The sequence below is a fragment of the Bison bison genome, unplaced genomic scaffold (assembly GCF_000754665.1).
Source record: "Bison bison bison isolate TAMUID 2011002044 unplaced genomic scaffold, Bison_UMD1.0 scf7180017864471, whole genome shotgun sequence".
Taxonomy (NCBI): domain Eukaryota; kingdom Metazoa; phylum Chordata; class Mammalia; order Artiodactyla; family Bovidae; genus Bison; species Bison bison.
Genome location: NW_011495032.1, coordinates 37173730 through 37181827, shown reverse-complemented (window position 1 = coordinate 37181827; position 8098 = coordinate 37173730).

Genomic DNA, 8098 nt, shown 5'->3' with positions numbered 1-8098 from the left:
CTGTCCTGCTGTGGCAATTGGGATATTTAATACCTCATTTATTGTGGGTTACCACCATTTCCATGCTTCTAGGAAAACACCGGACCCCGTGGTCTTTTCCAAGTATTAAATGCTATTAAGAGAGGTCTCAAATCAATAAACAACACAATGTTTTTCTCCCTTTAATCCAGCACTCTCAGAATCCAGTCCCAATTGTATTCCCCAACTTTTGCCTATATATTTTGCCGAAGTCCTATAGCAATGTGTGGGTGATATTAGCTTTTATTTGCTGCAAAACAAGCTATCACCAACTTAGTGGCTTAAAACAATACCTATCTCCTAAGTCATATTCTGTTAGTCTGAAGTCCACTACAGTGTGGCTGGGTTTTCTGCTCAGAGTATCACGAGTCTGAAATCAGGGTGTCTGTCAGGCTAGGTTCTCATCTGGAGGCTCTGAGGAAATTTAAAACCTCCAAAATCTTACTGTTGGCAAAGTTCAGTCCTTGAAGTTGTCAGACTGAGGTCCTGATTTTCTTACCCATGGTCAACCAGGATTTTCTCTTAACAACTAGAGGCCTACTGCATTCCTCCACAAATAGATGCCTGCACCTTTCAAGCCAGCAATCCTCCTGTGTCTAATCTTCCTCCTTCTTCAAACCTCTGGCTTCCTCTTTCCCAAATATGTGAAGAAAGCTTTCTTTAAGAGGTTCATTTGAATAGGTCAGACATATCCAGATAGCCTGCCTACTTTAAGGTGAACTGATTTAGGGCCCTAATAATATCTGAAAAATCCCTTCACAGCATGACTGAGCACACATACATACAAGCAATACTTAATTTCATGTCTGATAGGCTTACCGGGAGAAGGTAGTAATGTTTATATTTCTTTGTATCTTTTAGATTGGGAGCTATTTGAAGGCAGAGAATTTTTCTTTTTGCCTTTGTATCCTCATCACATCTCTAAGTCTTCTCATCTATCCCTGTGCTTGCTACTTATTAGACATTCGATACACATATTTTCAATGATCCTATTTTTGTTTCAACAAATATTAATAGAATACCCCAAAAGATAAATATCAAGTTATGAATACTAATTATCTCAAGATAGTAGGGTTATGTGATTTTTACTTTTGTCTTGAGTTGCATTTCCAAATTTATGAGTAATAACCAGAAAACATTACTATAAAAATTAAGACCAAACACAGCATTTACCCATTTCTCTGCCCAGGAATTTTTACATAACAGAAAATATATATTTTGCCTGGGACACACCAAATGGCATGTAGGATCTTAATTCCCCAACCAAGGATTTAACCCATGCCTCCTACAGTGGAAGCTCAGTCTTAACCACTGGACTGTCAGAGAAGTCCCAGAAAATATCTTTTGAAAAGATATTTCCATCATGGTGCTAAAAAAAAAGGGTGCCATCAGTGAAACAGAAAGTCCCAAATGGTAGAAAACAGATAGGAGCATATGGACAGAGAAAAAGGCTAAAAAAAATAAAAGCACAAGCAGAAATGACTAGAAAAGTAAGAGAAAGTCCAGAGATATCCCAAGTTCAAAGAAACAATAAAGATTGAGAAGGTATCAAAATACCATCAGGGTATTAATTCACTGTGTTTGGAACATGGGTATTGGAGCGTGGATACTGTTCTACAGGTAACACTCTAAACTTCAGGAACTGTCTACCTAGAATAGGTCTCTGAACATGAGCACTAGACAGGCAAACAAAACTCTGAGTCCTCAATAGTCTCCTTAAGAACAGCAAGACTGAAGAAAAGGCAAGAGAGAATTTTACTCCTCCTCCTTGTTTGTTGTTGCTCAGTTGCTAAGCTGTGTCTGACATTTTGGCACCCCATAGACTGCAGCCCACCAGGTTTCCCTGTCCTTCACTATCTTCCAGTTTGCTCAGGTTCATGTCCATTGGGTTGGTGATGCTATCTAACTATCTCTTCTTCTGCCACCCCTTTCTCCTTCTGCCTTCAGTCTTTCCTAGCATCAAACTCCTCCCTAGACTGACCTAAACCATGAGTATTATTTTCTAAAGTAGAAATGCCCATATGGGAGGCACACAGAATGGGTGCTTGAGCTGGAGGAGGCCAGCGTCCTGAGACTTAGGTTCTCTGGGAGGAATAAGGACTCAAATGCCCTGATGCCAAACCATCCCCAGGTACCCTGGCTTTTCATACTCCCCCCTCCTACAATCGCCAAGGATAAGCTGCTGTAAACAGAACCCAGAGTCCCTGAGTAAGAAATGTGAATTTTCAAATATTAATATAACAAAAAATAATAAAATCACGAAACACTGAAGGAAAAGCTATGAGACAGAGGCACCAAACTCAAGAGGAAACTCACATCAAAGAAGATAGTTAACAGAAAAACAAGAGGGACTTCCCTGTCAGTCCAGTGGTTAGGACTTCACCTTCCAATGCAAGTGGTGTGGGAGTTAGGATCTAACATGCCTCATGGTCAAAAAACCAGAAACATCAACAACGGAAGAAATATGTAACAAATTCACTAAAGACTTTAAAAATGGTCCGCATCAAAAGAAAAAAAACTTTAAAGGAAAAAAAGAGAACAAGAATTCACGTCTATAGAAAGAACAAGTAAAGATCACAGAAATGAAAAATATGACCCCTGCAATAAAACAGTCAGTAGGTCGGCAGACTGGGAACCACCCAAGGCTAACTTAGTGAGGGGCCAACAGAGCTAAGTAGATTTCTGAGAATACAGCTCAGGAGAAGAGGCAAAATGTACAGCAGGAGAGATAAGACTGGATAATTCATTCAGATGTTCCCACAAGCAGTACAAAAAGAGAAAGCAAAGGAAATGAAAGAAAGGAAATTATAGACAGAGAAGGAGGAGGAAGAGGAGAGGAAGGAGACAGAAAGTAAGGTGAAGGAGGAAATTCACCAGAGCTAAAAGGCCCAATAACACTGAAAGTCTGATGTAAAAAGACCCACATACAGACACATTGTACAAATATTTCAGCACCATAAGAATAAACAGAAAACCTCTAAAGACAGAGTGAGAAAACAGAAGAAAACCAAAAATATATACCTATGTACAGTTGTGAGAACTGGACTGTAAAGAAGGCAGAAATGTCAAAGAATTGATGCTTTCGAACTATGGTCCTGGAGAAGACTCCTGAAAGTACCTTGGACAGCAAGGAGATCAAACCAGTCTCTCTTAAGGGAAATCAACCCTGAATACTCATTAGAAGGGCTGATGCTGAAGCTGAAGCTCTAGTATTTTGGTCAGAGAATGAGAACAGCCGACTCACTGGAAAAGTCCCTGATGCTGGGAAAGACTGAGGGCAGGAGAAGAGGGCGTGAGAGGATGAGATGGCTGGACAGCATCACCAATGCAATGGACATGAACTTAGGCAAACTTCACATGATGGTGAGAGACAGGGAGGCCTGGCATGCTGCAGTACATGGGGTTGCAGAGTCTGACATGACTGGGCAACCAAACAACAATGGGAAGGAATGAAATTTGAATAAGTGTCATCCCTCAGGGCCCCTCCCGAGATTTTACATCCCCTGGGGAAATCACTTACTCTGTGCTCCCAAGGAACCAGTCCCATAAGACAGCCACACACGCTGCTGCCTGCAGGTGGGTAAGACAGCACCTTGGCCAGGCCTGTCACTGCTAACAAGAATAACTAGAAAATGGTGAGGCAAGAACTTCAAAATTCCAAGGGAAAATTGGCTCAAATCTAGACTTCTATATCCAGATCAATTTATGGTGAGAGCAAAAAATAGACATGCAGGGTTCAAAAAGTCTACCAGCTATGAGTTCTTTCTGAAAGAACTCAGAATAAATTCCAGTAAGAGAGAAAAAAAAAATCCAATTAGCAGAAGTAAGAAGAGATATCTGACTTGACAATGTACAACATTTAAGAAAAGCTAATGCGACTATAGGAACTGCCGAGAAAGGAATGCAGGATGTAACCAAAAGCAAACTATTGTTGTCTTGTTCAGGGGAGACCGTGTAATTAAGAAATGCACTCAGCTTCAAGAAATAGAGAGATCCAACTCACTGAGAGATTTATTTTTCTCAGAACAGTTCTGAAGGAGGGAAGCTGCTGGCTCTTGGTCCAGTAGCTTGATGACATCAGGCTCCAGCCTGTAGGGTTCTCTTGGTCTTCACTTTAGCATCTCATGGTTGCAAGGATGCTGGCTGCAGCTTCTAATGGAACAGCCACATTGACAGTCACAATGAGTAGAATGGATGGTAAGTCATAATTGTCCTCTTATTAAGGAAGTCAGAGCTTTCTAGTATGTCTTATTGACCATCTTCAGCTCAGAGGGAACCTTGAAAAAGAATATTTAGCTTTTACCAGCCCTACATAGAACAAGGCAAGGGAGAAAAGGTTTGGTAATAACAATGACTGTTCTGACAAGAGTGTTTACTCAGAGGCTGAAGATGCTGATTCACTGTAGATGTTGGTAATGAAGGGGATTGGATGTGACACTACAAAATATGCCACTTTGGCATAAAGACTACGCTGAGCTGAAGGCAATTAGGAATCAACAAATAAAAGAGTTCTTTGCCCTCCATTATCAGCCTAAGAGCAAGACATAATTCTCCACCCCCCATACCATCCTGTATCAAGATGACTCACCAGAGGCATAAATTCACTCAGTTGTGCCCAACTCTTTGTGACCCTATAGACTGTAGCACACCAGGCTTCCCTATCCATCGCCAACTAATAGAGCCAGCTCAAACTCATGTCTATTGAGTCAGTGATGCCATCCAACCATCTCATCCTCGGTCGTCCCCCTCTCCTCCTGCCTTCAATCTTTCCCAGCATCGGGGACTTTTCCAATTAGTCAGTTCTTCGCATCTTGTGGCCAAAATATTGGAATTTCAGCTCCAGCATCAGTCCTTCCAACGTATATTCAGAATTGATTTCTTTTACAATGGACTGGTTGGATCTCCTTGCAGTCCAAGGGACTCTCAAGAGTCTTCTCCAACACCACAGTTCAAAAGCATCAATTCTTCGACCCTCAGCTTTCTTTTTTTTTTTAATTTAAATTTATTTATTTTAATTGGAGGCTAATTACAATATTGTATTGGTTTTGCCATACATCAACATGAATCCACCACGGGTATACACGTGTTCCCCATCCTGAATCCCCCCTCCCACCTCCCTCCCCACACCATCCCTCTGGGTCATCCCAGTGCACCAGCCCCAAGCATCCTGTATCCTGCATTGAACCTGGACTGGCGATTCGTTTCTTATATGATATTATACATGTTTCAATGCCATTCTCCCAAATCATCCCACCCTCTCCCTCTCCCACAGAGTCCAAAAGACTGTTCTATACATCTGTGTCTCTTTTGCTGTCTCACATACAGGGTTATCATTAACATCTTTCTAAATTCCATATATATGCGTTAGTATACTGTATTGGTATTTTTCTTTCTGGCTTACTTCACTCTGTATAATAGGCTCCAGTTTCATCCACCTCATTAGAACTGATTCCAATGTATTCTTTAGGTCCAACTCTCATATCCATACATGACTACTGGAAAAACCATAGCTTTGACTAGATGGACCTTTGTTGGCAAAGTAATGCCTCTGCTTTTTAATATGTTGGTCATAGCTTTTCTTCCAAGGAGCAAGCATCTTTTAATTTCATGGCTGCAGTCACCATCTGCAGTGATTTTGGAGCCCAAGAAAATAAAGTCTGTCACTGTTTCCATTGTTTTCCCATCTATTTGCCATGAAGTGATGGGACCAGATGCCATAATCTTAGTTCTTTGAGTGTTGAGCTTTAAGCCAATTTTTTCACTCTCCTCTTTCACTTTCATCAAAAGGCTTTTTAGTTCCTCTTCACTTTCTGCCATAAGGGTGGTATCATCTGTATATATGAGGTTATTGATATTTCTACCAGCAATCTTGATTCCAGATTGTGCTTCATCCAGCCTGGCATTTCACATGACATACTCTGCATATACTACTCTGCAAAAGTAAGAAGTCAAGAAACACCTGGAGCAACAGGCAAATTTGGCCTTGGAGTACAGAATGAAACAGGGCAAAGGCTTATAGAGTTCTGCCAAGAGAACGCACTGGTCATAGCAGACACCCTCTGCCAACAACACAAGAGAAGACTCTGCACATGGACATCACCACATAGTCAACACCAAAATCAGATTGATTATATTATTTGCAGCCAAAGATGGAGAAGCTCTGTACAGTCAGCAAAAATAAGACTGGGAACTGACTGTGGCTCAGATCATGAACTCCTTATTGCCAAATTCAGCCTTAAATTGAAGAAAGTGGAGATAACCACTAGACCATTCAGTTCCGTCCAGTTCAGTAGCTCACTCACGTCCAGCTCTTTGCGACTCCATGAATTGCAGCACGCCAGGCCTCCCTGACCATCACCAACTCCCGGAGTTTACTCAAACTTACACCCATCGAGTCAGTGTTGCCATCCAGCCATCTTATCCTCTGTTGTCCCCTTCTCCTCCTGCTCCCAATCCCTCCGAGTGTCAGAGTTTTTTCCAATGAGTCAACTCTTCGCATGAGGTGGCCAAAGTACTGGAGTTTCACCTTTAGCATCAGTCCTTCCAAAGAACACCCAGGACTGATCTCCTTCAGAATGGACTGGTTGGATCTCCTTGCAGTCCAAGGGACTCTCAAGAGTCTTCTCCAACACCACAGTTCAAAAGCATCAATTCTTCAGTGCTCAGCCTTCTTCACAGTCCAACTCTCACATCCATACATGACCACAGGAAAAAACATAGCCTTGACTAGATGAACCTTTGTTAGCAAAGTAATGCCTCGGCTTTTGAATATGCTATCTAGGTTGGTCATACATTTCCTTCCAAGAAGTGAGTGTCTTTTAATTTCATGGCTGCAATCATCATCTGCAGTGATTTTGGAGCCCCCCAAAATAAAGTCTGCCACTGTTTCCCCATCTATTTCCCATGAAGTGATGGGACCAGATGCCATTCAGGTATGAACTAAATCAAATTCCTTATAATTATACAGTAGAAGTGAGAAATAGATTTAAGGGACTAGATCTGATAGACAGAGTGCCTGATGAACTATGGACAGAGGTTCATGACATTATACAGGAGTCAGGGATCAAGACCATCCCCAAGAAAAAGAAATGCAAAAAAGCAAAATGGCTGTCTGAGGAGGCCTTCCATATAGCTGTACAAAGAAGGGATGTGAAAAGCAAAAGAGAAAAGGAAAGATATACCCATTTGAATGCAGAGTTCCAAAGAATAGCAAGGAGAGATAAGAAAGCCTTCCTCAGCGATCAGTGCAAAGAAATAGAGGAAAACAACAGAAGGGGAAAGACTAGAGATCTCTTCAAGAAAATTAGAGATACCAAGGGAAGACTTCATGCAAAGATGGACTCGATAAAGGACAGAAATGGTATGGACCTAACAGAAGCAGAAGATATTAAGAAGAGGTGGCAAGAATACACAGAAGAACTGTACAAAGAAGATCTTCACGACCCAGATAATCATGATGATGTGATCACTTACCTAGAGCCAGACATCCTGGAATGTGAAGTCAAGTGGGCCTTAGGGAGCATCATTACAAACAAAGTTAGTGGAGATGTGGAATTCCAGTTGAGCCATTCCAAATCCTGAAAGATGATGCTGTGAAGGTGCTGCACTCAATATGCCAGCAAATTTGCCAGAAAACTCAGCAGTGGCCACAGGACTGGAAAAGGTCAGTTTTCATTCCAATCCCAAGGAAAGGCAATACCAAAGAATGCTCAAACTACTACACAGTCGCACTCATCTCACACGCTAGTAAAGTAATGCTTAAAATTCTCCAAGCCAGGCTTCAGCAATACTTGAACCATGAACTTCCAGATGTTCAAGCTGGTTTTAGAAAAGGCAGAGGAACTAGAGATCAAGTTGCCAACATCCCTTGGATCATCAAAAAAGCAAGAGAGTTCCAGAAAAACATCTATTTCTGCTTTATTGACTATGCCAAAGCCTTTGACTGTGTGGATCACAAGAAACTGTGGAAAATTCTGAAAGAGATGGGAATACCAGACCACCTGACCTGCCTCTTGAGAAATCTGTATGCAGGTCAGGAAGCAACAGTTAGAACTGGACATGGAACAACAGACTGGTTCCA